A 20,974-nucleotide genomic window follows, 5' to 3' on the forward strand; every position below is an offset into this window, starting at 1 on the left:
ACTTACACGGGCCTGCAGGCCTTTGTGATTCTGTGGGCAGGAGGAGTGGCCAGAAGCTCTTCTGTGAATTGTAATTTAACTCCCCAAAAAAGAGAGAAGCAAAACGCTCAGGGAACAACAGGGTTCATTAGGAATCTCTGCCTGGGACATAAAGAACAGTACAGCCGCAGAGAACAGAAACTTCTGCAAGGAAGTTTCTGGCCCATGAGGAAGAAAGAATTCTGAATCGCCAAGCAACAGTAGGGATGTGGAGTTCTCAGAGACTTCTACATGGTATCAACATTTAGTTTTTGTAGGATTAGAAACCGCTTGTTTTTTTCTTTTCAACCTTATTGATTAGAGTGCTTAGCTGTCTATAATGTTGAAGCCAACGATCTTCCAGCCAATGCTGAAGCAGAGCCCTGGGGTCCATGCAGTGCTGTTTCTTCTGTGTGACCCAGGTAGAGCTGTCTTTAGAGAGGCTTCTCCAAAGCTGTACAGGAGAATTTTCCTTTGTCACCATGCACTGGATGTAGGAGTTAGGGACCAGATCCCTTGCTAAGGATTAGGTTAGGGCCTGGACTTCTGGAGAAGAAAGCAACCTGCTAAAAGTCCTCCAGCCTTTGTGCAGGGCAGAGGATAGAACTCAGGCTACTTCTGGTATCCCAGCTGGGCAAAGACAGCAGGGCGGAAGAGAGAGAAGATGACATTCCAAATCAGGACACTATTCTCTCTGAGCGTTTTTGAACTCCTAAATTGATGATACATCATTTTGCCAAATATATGTGGTGGTGGTTTGAGGAAATGGGGTAATATTTAAGTTTAAGTACCCTGAGTCACCCTCACTTCTTGAGTTCCTGACTCAGTAACAAGAGTGCCAAATAAATAGCCCCAAATTGTCAAGCAAAACCTGACTGGCATAATTCCAACTGCCTTCTTTGCAGAAATGATCCTAAAATTCATTTAGAGGTGCAAGGAACCCAGAGTGGCCAATATAATCTGGAGGACTTACACTTCCTAATTTTAAATCCTAGTACAAATCTATGTAAGTCAAGATGGCCTGGTACTGGCATAGGGATAGACAAACAGATCAATGGGATAGAATTAAGAATCTAGAAATAAATCCATACCCATACGATCAATTGATTTTTGACAAGGATGTCAAGACTATTCAATGGGGAACAAATAATCTTAAATAAATTATAACTGGACAACTGGACATCCATACACAAATAAGTGAGTTTGGACCCCTACCTCACACCATATGCAGAAATTAGCTCAAAATGGATCAAAGACCTAAGTATAAGAACTAAAACTATAAACCTCTTAGAATTAAACATAGGTTTAAATCATCGTGACCTTGGGTGAGGCAACAGTTTCCTAAATATGACACCAAAAGCACATGCAACAAAAGAGAAAACAGATAAATTGAACTTCATCAATATTAAAACTTTTGTGCATCAAAGGACTATTAAGAAAGTGAAAAGACAACCCACAAAGTGGGAGAAAATATTTGCAAATCATATACCTGATAAGAATCTAGTATCCAGAATATATAGAAAGCTCTTACAACTCAATAATAAAAATATCTAAGTCTTAAATGGGCAAAGAACATAAATGGACATTTCTCTGAAGAAGATAGACAAATGGCCAATAGGCATATCAAAAGATGTTTAACATCATTCATCATTAGGTAAATGCAAATCAAAACCACAGTGAGATACCGCTTGTCACGCACTAGGATGGCTTGAATCAGAAAAGATAACAAGTGTCAAGGATGTGGAGAAATTGGAACCCTCATACGTTACTGGTGAGGATGTAAACTGCTGCAGCCACTTTGGAAAAACAATTTGGCAGTTCCTCAAAATGTGACCCAGCAATTCCACTCTTAAGTATATACCCAAGAGAATGGAAAACATAGGTTCATGCAAAATACAGCGTAAGAATGTTTGTAGCAGCACTATTCATAATAGCCAAAATGTGGAAACAACCCAAATGTTCATGAACTGAAAAATGGATAAACAGATGTGATCTATCCAAACCGTGGAAAATTATTCAGCCATAAAAGGAATGAAATACTGATGAACAGTATGAATGAATACATACTGACATGGATGAACCTTGAAAATATTATGCAGGTGAAACAAGCCTGACACAAAAGGCTGCATATTGTGTGGTTCTATTTATAGGTAATACCCAGAAACTTGTTCTGGGCATATAGATTTACTTAAATCTATAAAGGCTGAAAATAGATTAGTGGTTGCCAGGGGCTGGGCAAGAGAAAAATAGGGAGTGACTGCTAATGATTCCATAGTTTCTTTTAGGGGTGATTAAAATTTCTGGAATTAGTGAGAATGGATGTACAAATTTGTATGAATTTACTAAAAATCATGGGATTGTACACTTTAAAGAGGTGGATTTTATGCTATGTGAATTATATTGTATTTGAAATCTACAAAAAATATAAAAACTGATTGGCTAGGAGTCGGGTTGCATTATCCAAAACAGCTGCCCAGAGAGGAAGGCTTTTAAGGCCTGCATGGTAGACTGAGTCCTGGGAAGGAGCATGCTGCTGCCACTGGGAGAATAAAACCACCAGAGAAAGCCTGATTCAGGCATGATTTAATTCGTTAGTAAACAACTTTAGAAATCATTTCTAAAAACTCAGAGAACAAAGCATCCTCTGTTGCTGGGAGCTTCTCATATGTATTAATATTATGTACTCTTTCCTACTGTTCCAAATACATTCTTCCATTGCTGAATTTATTAAATAGCAGTGAATGCTGCAGAGTTAATACAGATGAGAGATGCCTTTTAGTATTCTGATATCTAGTTTTACTCAATAGCTTTTGAGAAACCAGCAGAATACATTTGAGAAGGGTACAAACAGTTCTGTAGTTATTTTTACTTCTGGGGCTGTTCTTTCACCATCTGAGCAGTGTGTGTTTATAAGAGATGTTTGTAATAAGGACTGGGTGCTGGTTTTCCAGTCATGCCTTTTTCCTTCCCTTGGCCCATGCTAAGCATTGCTCTGTATGCCTGAAAGCATTTGTGCTAAATTCAAAAATACTTTTGTTCAAGCAGATAGGAAAGACATGTCTACCCATTTATCCCTATTGAATAGAATTAAGTAAAAGCAGAGTTTACATCCCCAAATTAGGAGTTTCAGAGGCCACTGGTACATCTGCTCATCCTTCCCTCTAGGGAGAGATTACTCATTAAAGAAATATCCTTCAACGGAGAAGAGGAAGGCATCACTTGGTTGATCATCCTGGATTGTAAGAAATGTCTCCAAGATGGAAAAAGAGAGGAATTTAACTCTCCAGATCTCTCAGGAGTTCTATACCTTTAGGGAGACACTGTCTCCAGTTTCTAAGGCCATGGCAATCCAAACACTTCCTCTGTTCAGAAAGCCTGAACCATGAAAAACTATGAAATATTCATGGAGAATTTTCTTCCAATGTCCGGAGGCACAGCTACCTGCCACCTTGTATCATGAAGAAGAAAGCCACAAATTAATGATAAGAGAGCAGAAAGATAGAAGGGGCCTGGGACCTTGGTGGCTTCCTTGAGCAACTCAACAAGCCTTGTACTTGCTTGTCTAAACCTTATTTTCTCTTGCAAGAAGCCAAACAATATCCTAACTGCTACGTCTCTTCTATCAGAAACTGACAGGACAGAAGCGAAGCAAAAAAGAAAAAAGTGTAAGGGGCATAAACAATTGTTACAAAACTAGAGTATGAAATGAAGTGCCCGTGTCATCTTCAATGCAACATGCCCTACACAGAACTCTGCATTCTCCCTGCTACCCGTTCCCCACTCTGTAAGCAGCACTGCCATTGGCTCAGCTGCTGAGGCCCCCAAGCAGGCCTTCTTGATTTTTCCCTTTCCTGTATCACCCATATTCAATCAGTCAGCAGGCCCCATGGGTTCTATCCCCAGAATGTATGGTCCACTTCCCACCACCACCACCTCCACCTCCTACCCACTACTACACCCTACTGTCTCTGCCCTTCCACCTCACAGTCCATTCTCCCAGCAGCAGAACTGGTCCCAGCACACCAGTGATTAAAGCCTCCACAATTCGCATCGCCATTCCACCATTCAGCTCTGAGCCCGTGTGTCCGAGTGATTTCTCTAGTTTCACCTTGAAACTCTCCAACCGTCACCCACTGTGATGCTCGAGTAGTATTTAGCTTTCTTCCTTTCTAAAACAAGCCAAGCTTTTTCACATCTTTGGGCATTGCTGTTCCTTCTAATTAAATGCTGTTCCCTAGGGTCTTCCATGACGGGCTCTTTCTCACGACTGAGGCATCGGCATTAACATCACCTTCTCAATGAACATTTCCTGATCATTCTCCCTTCCCTGTTTCTCTCTATGATATCGCCATTCTTTCTTTCCTTATTCCACTTACTGCAGCCTGAAGTTGCCTTCCTTATATTTTGTTTTGTTTATTGCCCACCTCCAGCCCAACTCCTGCTGGAACATCAACTGCTTGAGATCAGAAGCCTGCCCCGTTCACCACTGTGCCTACAGCCCTTGGGCCACATACTTGAACTCTTAATAAATGTTGGTTTTGATAGGTGTAATGGCCACCTCTCTTTTCTAGGAGTGAGATAATAGTTTTAAAACTTCAGAGTGGCCTTAGAGCACCCGAAGAGCCCATCTGCCCATAGTCACTCTATCGTGCTGCCGATTTATTGCCCTCATACCACTATTGCTATCAGATTCATGTGCTTGTTAGTTTTTTCCCCCTTTCTATTCTAATGGAAGCTCTGTGAGAGTGGGAACCTTATTTTTTGTATTCAACACTCTCCTCAGCACCTAGAACAGTAACTAGCAACACTCAGTGCATGCTTGTTGAATGAATGAAGAAAATACGTACAAAACAACATTGACTTGCATAAACTTCCAGCCACCTGAATATCACTAATAACTCAGCACAGAGCCAGCCTGCAAAAGTGGATTTGATACCAACATGAAATTCCACAACCGGTGGCCATGATAAACACTCCTGGAAAACAGTTGTCAGCAAGGACATTGCAAGCTTCAGAAAGGGGGCACACTTCTGCAGTTGGATACATTGAAAACTAGAAAATCTTTGTAGATTGAAGCGGTCTCACATGCAGAAAGGGAACCTGCAGACTGCATAAGTTCCTTTTCTACTGGGCAAGCCAAGCAACCATTTCCTGGGACCCAAATCTCAGTGTAGACCCTATTCTGAAAAAGTCTGCTGTCTCCCTTTAATAGCATTAAATCAGTGGTTCTCACACTCCAGGATGTAAGAAGAAACATCTAGGCCTGTTTTTCTCAAACTTTAATAGGCAAAGGCAACACCTGAGAATTTTGTTACATGTGGATTCTGATTCACTAGACCTGGCATAGAGCCTGAGATTCTGCATTTCTTTTTTTCTTTTCTTTTTCCTTTTTTTGGAGATGGAGTCTCACTCTGTTGCCGAGGATGGAATGCAGTGGCACCATGTTGGCTCACTGCAACCTCCGTCTCCTGTGTTCAAGCAATTCTCCTGCCTCCGCTGGATTACAGGCACCCATCACCATGCCTGGCTAGTTTTTATATTTTTAGTAGAGATGGGGTTTCACCATGTTGGCCAGGCTGGTCTTGAACTCCTGATCTCAGGTGATCCACCGCCTTGGCCTCCCAAAGTGCTGGGATTACAGGAATGAGCCACCGCACCTGGCCAGATTCTGCATTTCTAAAAGTTCCCAGGGACTCATGCTGCCAGTCTGAGGATCACACTTTGTGTAGCAAGTACCTAGGAAGCTTATTTAAAATGCTGATTCGTGAGCTCAACCTTGAGATTCTGATTTACATGATCAGTGAGAGGGACCCCAGAGTCTTTATTTTTAACAAGTGCCCCAGGTGATTCTGATCCAGTGGTCTGTGGATGTATTTAGAGAATTTATGCATTTGTTTGTCATAATGAAGAGTAATGAGCTAACAAGCTGCCTTGAATAAAGGTGGCTAAAGAAATAGCTAATGGATTGCGGGCATGGTAGAGAAGGAGCCCTTTATACAGGTACTTTCTTATGGATGATGAAGAAGAGTGATGTCAATATGATGTTTGCAGTACAATGTTTGCAGTACAGTGTTTGCAAACAGCCTTTGTTCAGATACCTAAAAATTTCCAACACAGAAGCTCATGAATGTGCTAGTGAAGTTACGAGTTCTTTAGTCTCACTCTGTTGCCCAGGCTGGAGTGCAGTGGCACAATCTTGGCTCACTGCAAGCTCCGCCTCCTGGGTTCACGCCATTCTCCTGCCTCAGCCTCCTGAGTAGCTGGGACTACAGGCGCCCGCCACCACGCCTGGCTAATTTTTTTGTATTTTTAGTTGAGACAGGGTTTCACCGTGTTGGCCAGGATGGTCTCGATCTCCTGACCTCGTGATCTGCCTGTCTCAGCCTCCCAAAGTGCTGGGATTACAGGTGTGAGCCACTGCACCCGGGCAAGTCATGAGTTCTTAATACAGAGTTTGGCATTGTTCATAACAACGGGCCGGGATTGATATTTCAGGAAATAACCAGAGCTACAGCACATGTGTTTTTGGAAAGCTGATTTTCACAGGCAGTTAGAAGTGTAGGATTAAAGTCTAACTTAATCCCCTACACTCTACCCTTTGCTCGCTCTGCTCAAGCCACATGGCACCTGACTATTCCTCCACGTGACAAACACATCGCCACCTCACATCTTTGCATTCACTTGCCCTTCTGCCTGGAACGGGCTTCCCCTAGAGATCTTCTCTCTTAATGCGGCCAGGTTTCTGCTCAAAGTTCTCCTGTTTAGAAAGGATTTCCCTAAGCACTTTGTCTAAAACAACCCTCTTTGTTTAGCACTTTGTCTAAAACAATCCTCGGGCTTAATTCTTCTGCATAGGCTTATCACTACCAGACACTGGAGAAAGTCATTGGTTTCCTTTCACCATAAAATAGGGCAAGGTCAGCATAGAATTTATTACTTCAGGTGACTGGAAAACTTTAGGTGAATTTCAAGTCGACACAGGTACTATACAGGACATCTGGATGACATAGTTCTGGGTCATGAAGAACAAGCCTGAGACTACAAGAGGCCGAGACTCATTGGAAGACAACACGTGAGTCAGGCAAGACAGCCATAGATCAAGCCCAGGCTGGAAGTAGATGTTGACTGCCTAGAACAGCATCAGCAAACTATGATCCATGGGCCAAATCCTGCCCACTGCCTGATTTGTAAATAAAGTTATACTGGAACATTTGAGTATCGCCTATGGCTGCTTTTGTACTCCAACAGTACAGTATTGTATAGTGGCAACATAGACCATGTAGGCCGCAAGGTCTAAAGTGTTTACTGTCTGGCCCTTTACAGAAAAAATTCGCTGGGTTCTGGTGTAGAAGCTCTCTCCTTGGTACAATTACTGTCTGAGAAGTGAAGATGGGCAGCATTTATTCGAACACTGTTGGGGAGACTCAGAACTTGTGGACTCTATATCTCTCACAATGTGAGACTCCGCAAGACAAAGTTTGGTGTTTATTTGTCAAAGGAAGGGGAAAGGAAGGAAGGCACTGGAGACCCAGGAAACAATCCAAGACACAAAGGGATACAGAGGCAAAAGTAACAGTTGAAAACACAGACAACATTGCCAATTAAACCACAGTACTCAGCTGAGCTTGCCTGAGTGCAGAAGGAGCAGGGACACTAGAAGTGTGTCCTGGGCCGTGGGAGGGGCATGTTTCTGCAGGTGCAGAGATGGGGTGAATTACTCAGGGCCTGGGGAAGGAAACACAAGGAAGACACATTAAGCCCCTGAGGGCAGACCTTAGGAACATCACAGCATCTTCAGGAATCAGAGGTGAATCTCTAACTGTGGGCCCTCATACTCCCACACTAGTCAGGTATTGGATACGGCCGCCCCAGGAGGAGCGCTGGCCTTGGGCGAGGCTGTTTCTTCAGCTGACACAATTTGCAACGAAGGTTACAGCTGAGGACCTTCTGCCAGCAGTTCCCAGCAGCTGGGGAAGAAGCTCTCTCTTCCTGCAGGAGCCTCTAGGCAAAGCTTTGCAGCATCTGCCACGTCTACAAAATGATTTAAGAGAAGCAGATGTCGCATTCTTTTGGAACTGACATTATTAAAGTAATGGACATTTACTCTGTCACTCACTCATTTTTATTCCATAAATTGTATAATTATATATATATATGTATAATGTGTAATTTTGTATATATTATTTATATGCCAGGCTGTAGGCATATAAAAGAAAGCGTGAAACAAGACCTCTGCCCTCCAGAAGCCCATAGTCTGGAGAGCAGGAGAGGGACAGACAGAGGGACATACATAGCCCAGCTGAGAAGTGCTCTAAGGGAAGCAAGCACAGGCCTTGGCACATCACAGAGAGTAGAGGGGCCTGTGAGAGACTCAATGAAGCCTTCTCGGAGGAGGTGACCTCTGAACTAGCCTCAGTGACTTTGTTTGCAGTCATAGGTGGAACTGAAGAGAGTTTCTGTTTACCCACCTGCACCAGGCAGAAAGTTGGCCGATGCGGTGTTTGACAGCCTTCTTTCCTACATGGTACTGGCACCCTGAGATTAAACTTTCTGGTTCCTTGTTCCAGCAAAAAACCCAAGCTGGTTACACTCACTGCCACTAGACGGCAGTACTCGGTCAAAAGTGCTTGAAACCAGGGTTTTATTACACATCAGCCCTACGTCTGGTTTTGGTTTGGAGGGAGGAGGAAATCCTTAGGAGTGGCAATAGAATTGTATGGATTACAAAGAAAATTTTCTTTAATTCGTTAAATTGCATAAGTCATATATATTCATGTGCCAAAAGAGTTTAAAAATCAAGCAAATATTGGCTGGGCACGGTGGCTCACACCGGTAATCCCATAACTTTGGGAGACTGAGGCAGGCAGATCCCTTGAGGCCAGGAGTTTGAGACCAGCCTCGGCAACATGGTGAAACTCTGTCTCTACATCAAATACAAAAATTAGCCTGGCATGGCACCATGGGTCTGTAGTCCCAGCTACTCAGGAGACTGTGACCCAGGTGGTTGAGGCTGCAGTGAGCTGTGATCACACTACTGCACTCCAGCCTGGGCAACAGAGTGTGACCCTGTCTCAAAAAAAAAAAGGAAAATCAAGAAAATACTAAGGTGTTATAGGCTGCTATAGCCAAAGCAGATTGGAAACTATTGCTAGAAAAAAGGAAGAAAAAGGAGGAGGAGGAAGAGGAGGAGGAGAAGAAACAATAAATGTTTTTCCAGAAAATTATCAGCATTGGAATTTTTTCTATGAGAATTATCTTTCCTTACTATGTCCCTGCTACCTATTGGTTAACTACCAATTGTGTACCCACATTAGTGATGTTATATTTAATTTGTTTTCCTTGATCTCCAAGTAGCAGTGACTTTAGCCCTTTTTCCTGTTCCCTTGGCTTCTCTGTTAAGTAGATGATGATCGGAAAGCAGCAATTGTCTAAAATGTTTGTAACATATTAGAATCAGAAGATAGGTTGGGCCTTCCCCTACATTTTACAGATGGAACAAATAGAATTGAGGCTCATCTTCAAGGTCACCCGACTCCTTTTCCAGTACAGGCCTACCTTGGAGATACTGCAGTTTTGGTTCTAGACCACCACAATAAAGTGAAATCAGCAAGTCATATAAATTTTTTTTGTTTCCAGGTGCATATAAAAGCTATGTTGACACTATCCTGTAGTCTATTAAGTGTGCAATAGCATTACGTCTAAAAAGCAATGTACCTACCTTAATTTAAAAATACTTAATTGCTAATGTACACAAATCAGTAGCTCTCTTATACACCAACAGGAACCAAGCTGAGAATCAAATCAAGAACTCAACCCCTTTTACAATAGCTACAAAAGAAAAATACTTAGGAATATACCCAACCAAGGAAGTAAAAGACCTCTACAAGGAAAACAACAAAACACTGCTGAAAGAAATCATAGATGACGCGAGCAAATGGAAACACATCCCATGCTCATGGATGGGTAGAATCAATATTGTGAAAATGACTATATTGCCAAAAAGAGTCTACAAATTCAATGCAATTCCCATCAAAATACCAATATCATTCTTCACAGAACTGGAAAAAACAATCCTAAAATTCATATGGAACATAAAAAGAACCCTCATAGCCAAAGCAAGACTAAGCAAAAAGAACAAATCTGGAGGCATCACATTACCTGATTTCAAACTAGATTATAAGGTCATAGTTACCAAAACAGCATGGTACTGGTATAAAAATAGGCACATAGAACAATGGAACAGAATAGAAAACCCAGAAATAAACCCAAATACTTACAGCCAACTGATCTTCGACAGAGCAGACAAAAACATAAAGTGGGGAAAGGACACCCTTTTCAACAAATGGTGCTGGGATAATTGGCTAGCCACATGTAGGAGAATGAAACTGGTCCTCATCTCTCACCTTATATAAAAATCAACTCAAGATAGATCAAAGACTTAAATCTAAGACCTGAAATTATAAAAATTCTAGAAGATAACATTGGAAAAACCCTTCTAGACATTGGCTTAGGCAAGGATTTCATGACCAAGAACCCAAAAACAAATGCAATAAAAACAGATAAATAGCTGGAACTTAATTAAACTAAAGAGCTTTTGCACAGCAAAAGGAACAGTCAGCAGAGTAAACAGACAACCCACAGAATGGGAGAAAATCTTCACAATATATACATCTGATAAAGGACTAATATCCAGAATCTACAACTCAAACAAATTAACAAGGAGAAAAAAAAATTCCAACAAAAAGTGGTCATGGCTAAGGACATGAATAGAAAATTCTCAAAAGAAGATATACAAACGGCCAACAAACATATGAAAAATTGCTCCACATCACTAATCATCAGGGAAGTGCAAATCAAAACCACAATGCAGTACTACCTTGCTCCTGCAAGAATGGCCATAATTTAAAAATCAAAAAATAATAGATGTTGGCATGGATGCATTGAACAGGGAACACTTCTACACTGCTGATGGGAATGTAAACTAGTACAATCACTATGGAAAACAGTGTGGAGATTCCTTAAAGAACTAACAGAACTACCATTTGATCCAGCAATCCCACTACTGGGTTTCTACCCAGAGGAAAAGAAGTCATATGAAAAAGATACTTGCACACACGTTTATAGCAGCACAATTCACAATTGAAATAATGTGGAACCAACCCAAATGCCCATCAATCAACGAGTGGATAAAGAAACTGTGATATATATATGTACATCACCTGATTTCAAATACATATATATGATACATATATGTATATACACATATATATATATGATGGAATACTACTCAGCCATAAAAAGGAATGAATTAGTGGCATTCTCAGCAACCTGGAAGAGATTGGAGATTATTATTCTTAGTGAAGTAACTCAGGAATGGAAAACCAAACATATGTTCTCACTCATAAGTGGGAGCTAAGCTATGAAGATGTAAAGGCATAAGAATGACACAATGGACTTTGGGGACTCAGGGGGAAAGGGTGGGAAGTGGGTGAGGGATAAAAGATTACAAACTGGGGGCCAGGCGCAGTGGCTCACACCTGTAATCCTAGCACTTTGGGAGGCCAAGGCGGGCAGATCACCCGAGGTCGGGAGTTTAAGACCAGCATGACCAACATGGATAAACCCCGTCTCTACTAAAAATACAAAATTAGTTGAGCTTGGTGGTGCATGCCTGTAATCCCAGCTTCTCGGGAGGCTGAGGCAGGAGAATTGCTTGAACCTGGGAGGCGGAGGTTGCGATGAGACGAGATCGCGCCGATACGAGATTGCGCCAGTGCACTCCAGCCTGGGCAACAAGAGCGAAACTCCATCTAAAAAAAAAAGAAAGACTAAAAATTGGGTTCAGTGTATACTGCTTGGGTGATGGGTACACCAAAATCTCTCAAATCACCATTAAAGAACTTACTCATGCAACAAAACATCACCTGTTCAGTAATAACCTATGGAAATAAAGAATTTTTAAAAATTAAAAAATAAAAATACTTAATTGCTAAAGCCAGGTGTGGTGGCATATGCCTGTGGTTCCAGCTACTTAGTAGACTAAAGCAGGAGGATCCCTTGAGACCAGGAGTTCCTGTCTAGCTTGGGCAACATAGCAAGACCCTGTCTCGCAATAAAAATAAAAATAGATAAATAAAAATACTTTATTGCCAAAAATGCTAGTGGTCTTCTGGGCCTTCAGCAAGTTGTAATATTTTTACTGGAGGAGGGTTTTGCCTTAATGATGGCTGCTAACTGACCAAGGTGGTGGTTGCTGCAGGTTGGGTTGGCTGCAGCAATTTCTCAAAATAAGACAACAATGAAGTATGCTGCACCCATTGACTCTTCCTTTCACACACAAAAAATTTCTCTGTAGCATAGGATGCTGTTTGATAGCATTTTACCCACAGTAGAACTTCTTTCAAAATTGGAGTCAATTCTCGTAAACCCTGCTGCTAATTTATCAACTAAACTTATGTCTGTTCTAAATCCTTTGTTGTCATTTTGACAATGTTCACAGCATCTTCACAAGGAGTAGATTCCATTTCAAGAAACCGCTCTCTTTGCTGATCCATAAGAAGCAATTCTTCAGCTGTTCAACTTTTAGCATGAGATTGCAGCAATTCAGTAACATCTTCAGGCTCCACTTCTAATTCTCGTTCTCTTGCTGATTTTCACATCTGCAGTTACTTTCCCCACTGAAGTCTTGAACCCTTCAAAGTCATCCATGAGGGTTGCCATCAACTTCTTCCAAACTCCTATTAACGTTGTTATTTTTACCTCCTTTCATGAATCACAAATGTTCGTTTTTCTTTTATTTTTATTTTTTCTTTCATTTCTAGTTGATGTGTAATAATTGTACATATTTATGGGATACAGAATACTTCAATACATGTATACACTATGTAAGGATAAAATCAGTAATTAGCATATCCATCATCTCAAACATGTATTATTTATGTTGTAAACATTCAGAATTTTCTCTTCTAGCTTTTTGAAAATATACACTAAATTATTATTAATTATATTCACTCTACAATGCTACAAAATACTATAACTTATTCCTCCCATAGAGCTATAATTTTGTATGCATAACCAACCTCTCCCTATCTTCCTCTCTCTACTACTCTACTCAGCACTTAATAACCACAGTTCTACTCTCTACCTTTTATAAGCTCAATTTTTTCAACTCTCAGATAAGAGTGAGAACATGTGATGTTTATCTTTCTGTGCCCAACTTATTTCCATTAACATAATGTCCTCTGGGATCATCCATGTGGCTGCAAATGACAGGATTTCATTTTTTTATGGCTGACTAGCATTCCACTGTGTACATATACCACATTTTCTTTATCCATTCATATGTCGATAGACACTTTGGATTATTCCATTTTTTGGCTGTTGTGAATAATGTTGCAATGAACATGGAGGTATAGGTATCTCCTTGACATACTAGTTTCCTTTCCTTTGGGTAAATACTGGATATTATTGCTGGATGTTATGGTAGTTCCATTTTTAGTTTTTTGAGGAACCTCCACACTATTCTCCATAATGGCTATGTTAGTTTACATTCCCACTAACAGGGTATAAGAGTTCCCTTTTCTTCACATCTTCACCAGTGTTTGTTTTTGTTTGTCTTTTTGATGATAGCCATTCTTACTGGAGTGAGATGATAGCTCCTTGTGTTTTTAATTTGCATTTCCCTGATATTAGTGATGTTGAGCATTTTTTTCATATGTTTGTTGGCAATTTGGTTTTCTTGTGAGAAATGTTTATTCAGATCATTTGCCCATTTTAAAATCAGATTATTTGGGCTTTTGGCTGTTGAGTTGTTTGGGTTCCTTGTATATTCTGGATATCAATGCCTTTTCAGAGGAGTAGTTTGCAAATATTTTCTCCCGTTCTCCAGGTTGTCTCATCCCTCTTGTTTGTTTCCTTTGCTGTATGGAAACTTTTCAGTTTGATATAGTCCCATTTGTCTATTTTTGTTTCAGTTGTCCATGCTTTTGAGGTCTTAGCTGTAAAATCTTTGCCTAGACCTATATCCTGAAGTGTTTCCTTTATGATTTCTTCTAGTGGTTTTATAGTTTTGGGTCTTACATTTAAGCCTTTAATTTTTTGAGTTAATTTTTGAAGATGGTGAGACATAAGGATGAAGTTTCATTCTTCTGCATGTAGATATCCAGTTTTCCCAGCACCATTTATTGAAGAAGATGTCCTTTCCCAATGTATGTTCTTGGTGCCTTTATTGAGAATCAGGTATAAATATGTGGATTCATCTCTAGGCTCTTTATTCTGTTCCACTGGTCTATGTATCTTTTTTTTTTTTTTTTTTTTTTTTTTTTTTTTTTTTTTTTTTTTTTTTTTTGAGACGGAGTCTGGCTCTGTCGCCCAGGCTGGAGTGCAGTGGCGCAATCTCGGCTCACTGCAAGCTCCGCCTCCCAGGTTCACGCCATTCTCCTGCCTCAGCCTCCCGAGTAGCTGGGACTACAGGCGCCCGCTACTACGCCTGGCTAATTTTTTGTATGTTTAGTAGAGACGGGGTTTCACCATGTTAGCCAGGATGGTCTTGATCTCCTGACCTCATGATCCGCCGCCTGGGCCTCCCAAAGTGCTGGGATTACAGGCGTGAGCCACCGTGCCCGGCCCCATGTGTCTTTTTATACCAACTGTTATAACCATGCCGTTATGATTACTATAGGTCTGTAATATATTTTGAAGTCAAGTATTGTGATGCTTCCAGCTTTTTTATTTTTGCTAAGAATTGCTTTGGCTATTCAGTGTCTTTTGTAGTTCCACAGGAACTTTAGGATTGTTTTTTCTATTTATGTAAAGAATGCCATTGGTATTTTGATAGGGATTGCATTAAATCTGTAGATTGCTTTGGGCAGTCTGGTCATTTTAACAATATTAATTCTTCCAATGCATGAGCATGGAATGTCATTCCATTTTTGTCTGTTCTGTTCAATTTCTTTAATCAGTTTTTAATTTTCATTGTAGAGATCTTTCACCTTCTTGGTTAAATTTACACCTATGGAGTTTTTTTAGAAATTGCAAATGGGATTGTTTTCTTGATTTCTTTTTCAGCCAACTTGTTTTTGGTGTATAAAAATTCTACTGATTTTTGTATGGCGATTTTGTATCCTGCAACATTACTGAATTTATTTATCAGCTCAGAGTTCTTTGGTGAAGTCTTTAGGTTTTTCTATATATACTATTATATCATCTGCAAAGAGGGATAATTTGAGTCTTTTTTCCAATTTGGAAACCTTTTATTTCCTCTCTTGCCTAATTGCTCTCTCTATGACATCTAATAACAGTGATGAAAGTGGCCATCCCCCATTCAGTATGATATTACCAGTGGGTTTCTCATATATGGTCTTTATTGTGTTGAAGTGTGTTCCTTCTATATCTAATTTGTTGAGATTTTTTATCATGAAGAAATATTACATTTTATCAAATGCTTTTTCTGCATCTACTGACATGATCATGTGGTTTTTGTCCGTCGTTCTGTTGATGAGATGTATCACACTTACTGATTTTTGTATGTTGAACCATCCTTGTATTCCTGAAATAAATTCCACTTGGTCATGACATATTATCTTTTTGATGTGTTGTTAGATTTAGTTTGCTAGTATTTTGTTGAGGATTTTCGCATCAGTGATGTTAATTTTTCATTAGTGAAACTGACCTGCAGTTTTTGTTTGTTTGTTGTGTACTTGTTTGGTTTTGGTGACAAGGTAATGGCCTCATAGAATGCGTTAGGAAGAATTTGCTTCTCCTCAACTTTTTTGAGGAGTTTGAAAATAATTCTTGTTCTTTAAAATGTTAGTAGAATTCAGTAGTAACGCCATCTAGCCCTGGGCTTTTCTTTTTTGGGAGATTTTTTTTTTAAGTACTTATTCAGTGTTACTGATGATTGGCCTATTCAGGTTTTCTATTTCTTCCTGGTTCAATCTTGGTAGGTTATAGGTGCCCAAAAATTCATCTATTTCCTCTAGGTGGACATTTGTTGGCACATAGTTCATAAAAGTCTCTAATGACCCTTTTAATTTCTGTGTTATCAGTTGTAATGTCTTCTTTTTTGTTTCTGGTTTCATTTGGGTCTTCTCTCTTTTTTCCTTGGTTCCTCTAATAGCTCGTCAAATTTGTTTATCTTTTCAAAAACCAACTTTTCATTTCATTGATCTTTTTGATTATTGTTTTAGTCTCTATTTCACTTTGTTCTTCTCTGAATTTTTATTATGTTTTTCCCTTCTACTAATTTTGAGTTTGGTCTGTTTTTGCTTTTCTAGTTCCTTGAGGTAGATTATTAAGTCATTTATTTAGTCGTCTTTCTTTTTTGATTAGGTGTTTATTGCTATAAACTTCCCTCTTGGTATTGCTTTTCCTGTATCCCATAGGTTTTGAAGTGTTGTGCTTCCATTTTAACTTGTTTCAAATAATCTTTTGACTTTCTTAATATTTTCATTGACCCATAGTCATTCAGGAGCACATTATTTAGCTTCCTTTGTCTGCACAGTATCCAGAGTTTCTCTTGTTATTGATTTCTAATTTAATACCATTTTGGTCTGAGACAATATTTGATATGATTTTGCTTCTTTATTTGTTGAGATTTGTTTTGTGGCCAAATATATGGTGTATTCTAGAAAATGTTTCATGTGCTCATGAGAAGAATGTCTGTTCTTCAGCTGATGTATAAAATGTTCTGTAAATGTCTATTAGGTCCATTTGGTCTATTGTGGAATTTAAGTTTGATATTTCTTTGTTGATTTTATGTCCAGGTGATCTGTCCAATGCTGAAAGTGGGATGTTGAAGTCCCTAACTATTATTGTATTGGGGTCTGTCTCTCTCTTTAGCTCTAATTATATTTGCCTTATATATCTGGGTGCTCCAATGTTGGGTGCATATATATTTGCAATTGTTATATCCTCTTATGCAACTGATCCCTTTACCATTATATAATGACCTTCTTTGTCTTTTTAAATTTTTTTTATTATACTTTAAGTTTTAGGGTACATGTGCACAACATGCAGGTTTGTTACATATGTATACATGTGCCATGTTGGTGGCTGCACCCATTAACTCGTCATTTAACATTAGGTATATCTCCTAATGCTATCCCTCCCCCCACCCCACAACAGGCCCTGATGTGTGATGTTCCCCTTTCTGTGTCCATGTGTTCTCATTGTTCAATTCCCACCTATGAGTGAGAACATACGGTGTTTGGTTTTTTGTCCTTGCAATAGTTTGCTGAGAATGATGGTTTCCAGCTTCATCCATGTCCCTACAAAGGACATGAACTCATCATTTTTTATGGCTGCATAGTATTCCATGGTATATATGTGCCACATTTTCTTAATCCAGTCTATCATTGTTGGACATTTGGGTTGGTTCCAAGTCTTTGCTATTGTGAATAGTGCCGCAATAAACATACGTGTGCATGTGTCTTTATAGCAGCATGATTTATAATCCTTTGGATATATACCCAGTAATGAGATGGCTGGATCAAATGGTATTTCTAGTTTTAGATGCCTGAGGAATCGCCACACTGACTTCCACAATGATTGAACTAGTTTACAGTCCCACCAACGGTGTAAAAGTGTTCCTATTTCTCCACATCCTCTCTAGCACCTGTTGTTTCCTGACTTTTTAATGATTGCCATTCTAACTGGTGTAAGATGTTATCTCATTGTGGTTTTGATTTGCATTTCTCTGATGGCCAGTGATGATGAGCATTTTTTCACGTGTCTTTTGGCTGCATAAATGTCTTCTTTTGAGAAGCGTCTGTTCATATCCTTCGCCTACTTGTTGATGGGGTTGTTTGTTTTTTTCTTGTAAATTTGTTTGAGTTCATTGTAGATTCTGGATATTAGCCCTTTGTCAGATAAGTAGATTGCAAAAATGTTCTCCCATTCTGTAGATTGCCTGTTCACTCTGATGGTGGTTTCTTTTGCTGTGCAGAGGCTCTAAATCTCCTTAAGCTGATAAGCAACTTCAGCAAAGTCTCAGGCTAAAAAATCAGTGTGCAAAACTCACAAGCATTCTTATAACCAATAACAGACAAACAGAGCACCAAATCATGAGTGAACTCCCATTCACAATTGCTTCAAAGAGAATAAAATACCTAGGAATCCAACTTACAATGGATGTGAAGGACCTCTTCAAGGAGAACTACAAACCACTGCTCAATGAAATGAAAGAGGATACAAACAAATGGAAGAACATTCCATGCTCACAGGTAGGAAGAATCAATATCGTGAAAATGGCCATACTGCCCAAGGTAATTTATAGATTCAATGCCATCCCCATGAAGCTACCAATGACTTTCTTCACAGAATTGGGAAAAAACTACTTTAAAGTTCATATGGAACCAAAAAAGAGCCCGCATTGCCAAGTCAATCCTAAGCCAAAAGAACAAAGCTGGAGGCATCTCGCTACCTGACTTCAAACTGTACTACAAGGCTACAGTAACCAAAACAGCATGGTACTGGTACCAAAACAGAGATATAGACCAATGGAATGGAACAGAGCCCTCAGAAATAATGCCACATATCTACAACTATCTGATCTTTGACAAACCTGACAAAAACAAGAAATGGGGAAAGGATTCCCTATTTAATAAATGGTGCTGGGAAAACTGGCTAGCCATGTGTAGAAAGCTGAAACTGGATCCCTTCCTTACACCTTATACAAAAATTAATTCAAGATGGATTAAAGACTTAAATGTTAGACCTAAAACCATAAAAACCCTAGAAGAAAACCTAGGCAATACCATTCAGGACGTGGGCATGGTCAAGGACTTCATGTCTAAAACACCAAAAGCAATGGCAACAAAAGCCAAAATTGACAAATGGGATCTAATTAAACTAAAGAGTGTCTTTTTAAATTTTTACTTAAAAACTTCTTTATCTGATATAAGTATAGCTGCTTCTGGACAATTTTGGTTTCTGTTTGCATGGAATATCTTTTTCCATCTCTTCACTTTCAGTCTATGTGTGTCTGAAACTAGGTGGAGTGAGTTCTTGTAGGCAGCATAAAGTTTGGTCTTTTTTAAAATTCATTCCATCTGTCTTTATGTTTCAGTTAGGGAATTTAAACCATTTACATTAAACATTATTATTGATAAGTGATAAATTACTGCTGTCATTTTGTTCATTGATTTCTAATTGTTTTGTATATCCTTTGTTCCTTTCTTTCTCCCTTATTATTTACTTTTGCAATTTGGTGGTTTTCTGCAGTGATATTTGATTCCTTTCTTTTTCTCATTTGTGTGTCTACTCTGTCAGTGAGTTTTGTACTTTTGTGTGTTTTCATGGTGGTAGACATTGTTTTTTCACTTCCAAATGTAGGACTTCCTTAATATTTCTTGTAGGGCCAGTCTAGTGGTGATGAATTCCTTTAGGTTTTGCTTTTCTGGAAAAAAAACTTTTTTTCTCTTCTATTTCTGAAGGATAGCTTTGTTGTGTATAGTATTCTTGGCTGACACTTTTTTTTCTTCCAGTACTTTGAATATATCATCCCATTCTCTCCTGACTTATAATGTTTCTGATAAGAAATATGCTGTTAGTCTAATAGAAATGTCCTTATATGTGACTTGACATTTTTCTCTTGCTGTTTTTAGAATTCTCTCTATATCTGTGACTTTTGACAATTTGACTGTGATGTGCCTCAAGGAAGATCTTTTTGGATTGAATCTATTTGAGTACCTTTGAGCTTCCTGTATGTCAATGTTTATATCTCTTCATTTACTTGGGAAATTTTTAGCTATTATTTCATTAAATAGATTTTCTTTGTTTTTCCCTATTTATTCTCCTTCTGGAACTTCCAACTTTGAATGTTTGTTCTATTGATGGTGTTCTCCATGTTATGTAGGTTTCTTTACTCTTTTTAATTAATTTATTTATTTTTTGTTTTTTGGTCTGACTGGGTTATTTCAGATCTGTCTTCAAATTCAGAAATTCATTTTTCTTCTTGATCTGGTATTGTTGAAGCTATATTATATATTTTTTTCATTCATTAAATTCTTCAGTTTCAGGATTCTAGGATTCCTGTTTGTTTCTTTTTTTATGATTTTGACTTCTTTTTAAAATTTTCCATTCAAATCATAGAATAGTTTTCTTATTTCTTTGTATTATCTATCTGTGTTCTCATATCTCACTGAGTATCCTTAAGATCATTATTTTGAATTCCTTTTTCAGGCATTTCATTTATTTCATTTTCTTTGGAGCCTATTACTGAAGAATTAGAGTGTGTGTATGCATGTGTGTGTGTTTCACATGTCATGTTTCCTTGCTTCTTCATGTTTCTTGTGTACTTATGTTGATATTTGTGCATCTGGTGTAATAGTTGGTTCTTCCAATTTTTGGAATAGCCTTCATAGGGAAAGTCTTTTTCCTATAGATATATCCATAGTGTTGGTTGGGTAGGGTACTTTTGCTGTGGTTCTGGGTAGGCACCATAGTGTACTCTGCATGATTTATTTGGCTATAATCAATGTCAGTGGTGTCAGTGAGTTTCTCAGTGGCTTAGGCTACTATTGTTTGTAGAGGCTGTGGTGAGGCTTTCCTGGGAACTGGGGTACCAGGCAGGCCAGTTCTTAGGCCCCTGAGTGGTGTGGCTGAGCACCATCTGTTGTGGTTGCAAGCCCTGATCAGTCTGGTCCTTGGACCCCTGGGCAGGGCACACAGGTGGCAATAGCAGTGAGATGAGTAGGACAGTCCTTGGGCCCCCAGGAAGCATATCAGGCAATTGAAATGACAGCAACAGTTAGGGTGAGCTAGTTCTTGGGACCCTGGCTAGGACACATGAGTGTCCAAAGTGGTGATGGCATGATTGTGGCAGCAGGCCAGGCAGGCCAATCTTTGGGCCCCCAGGTGGTATGTAAGAGTGTGAGCAATGGTGGTAGAAGTCCAGGAAGGCCAGTCCTCAGCCTCTTGGGCAGCATATGCAGGTGTCTGCAATGGCAGTGGTGGT

This window comes from Pan troglodytes, chromosome 12, assembly GCF_028858775.2.
Source record: "Pan troglodytes isolate AG18354 chromosome 12, NHGRI_mPanTro3-v2.0_pri, whole genome shotgun sequence".
Lineage (NCBI taxonomy): Eukaryota > Metazoa > Chordata > Mammalia > Primates > Hominidae > Pan > Pan troglodytes.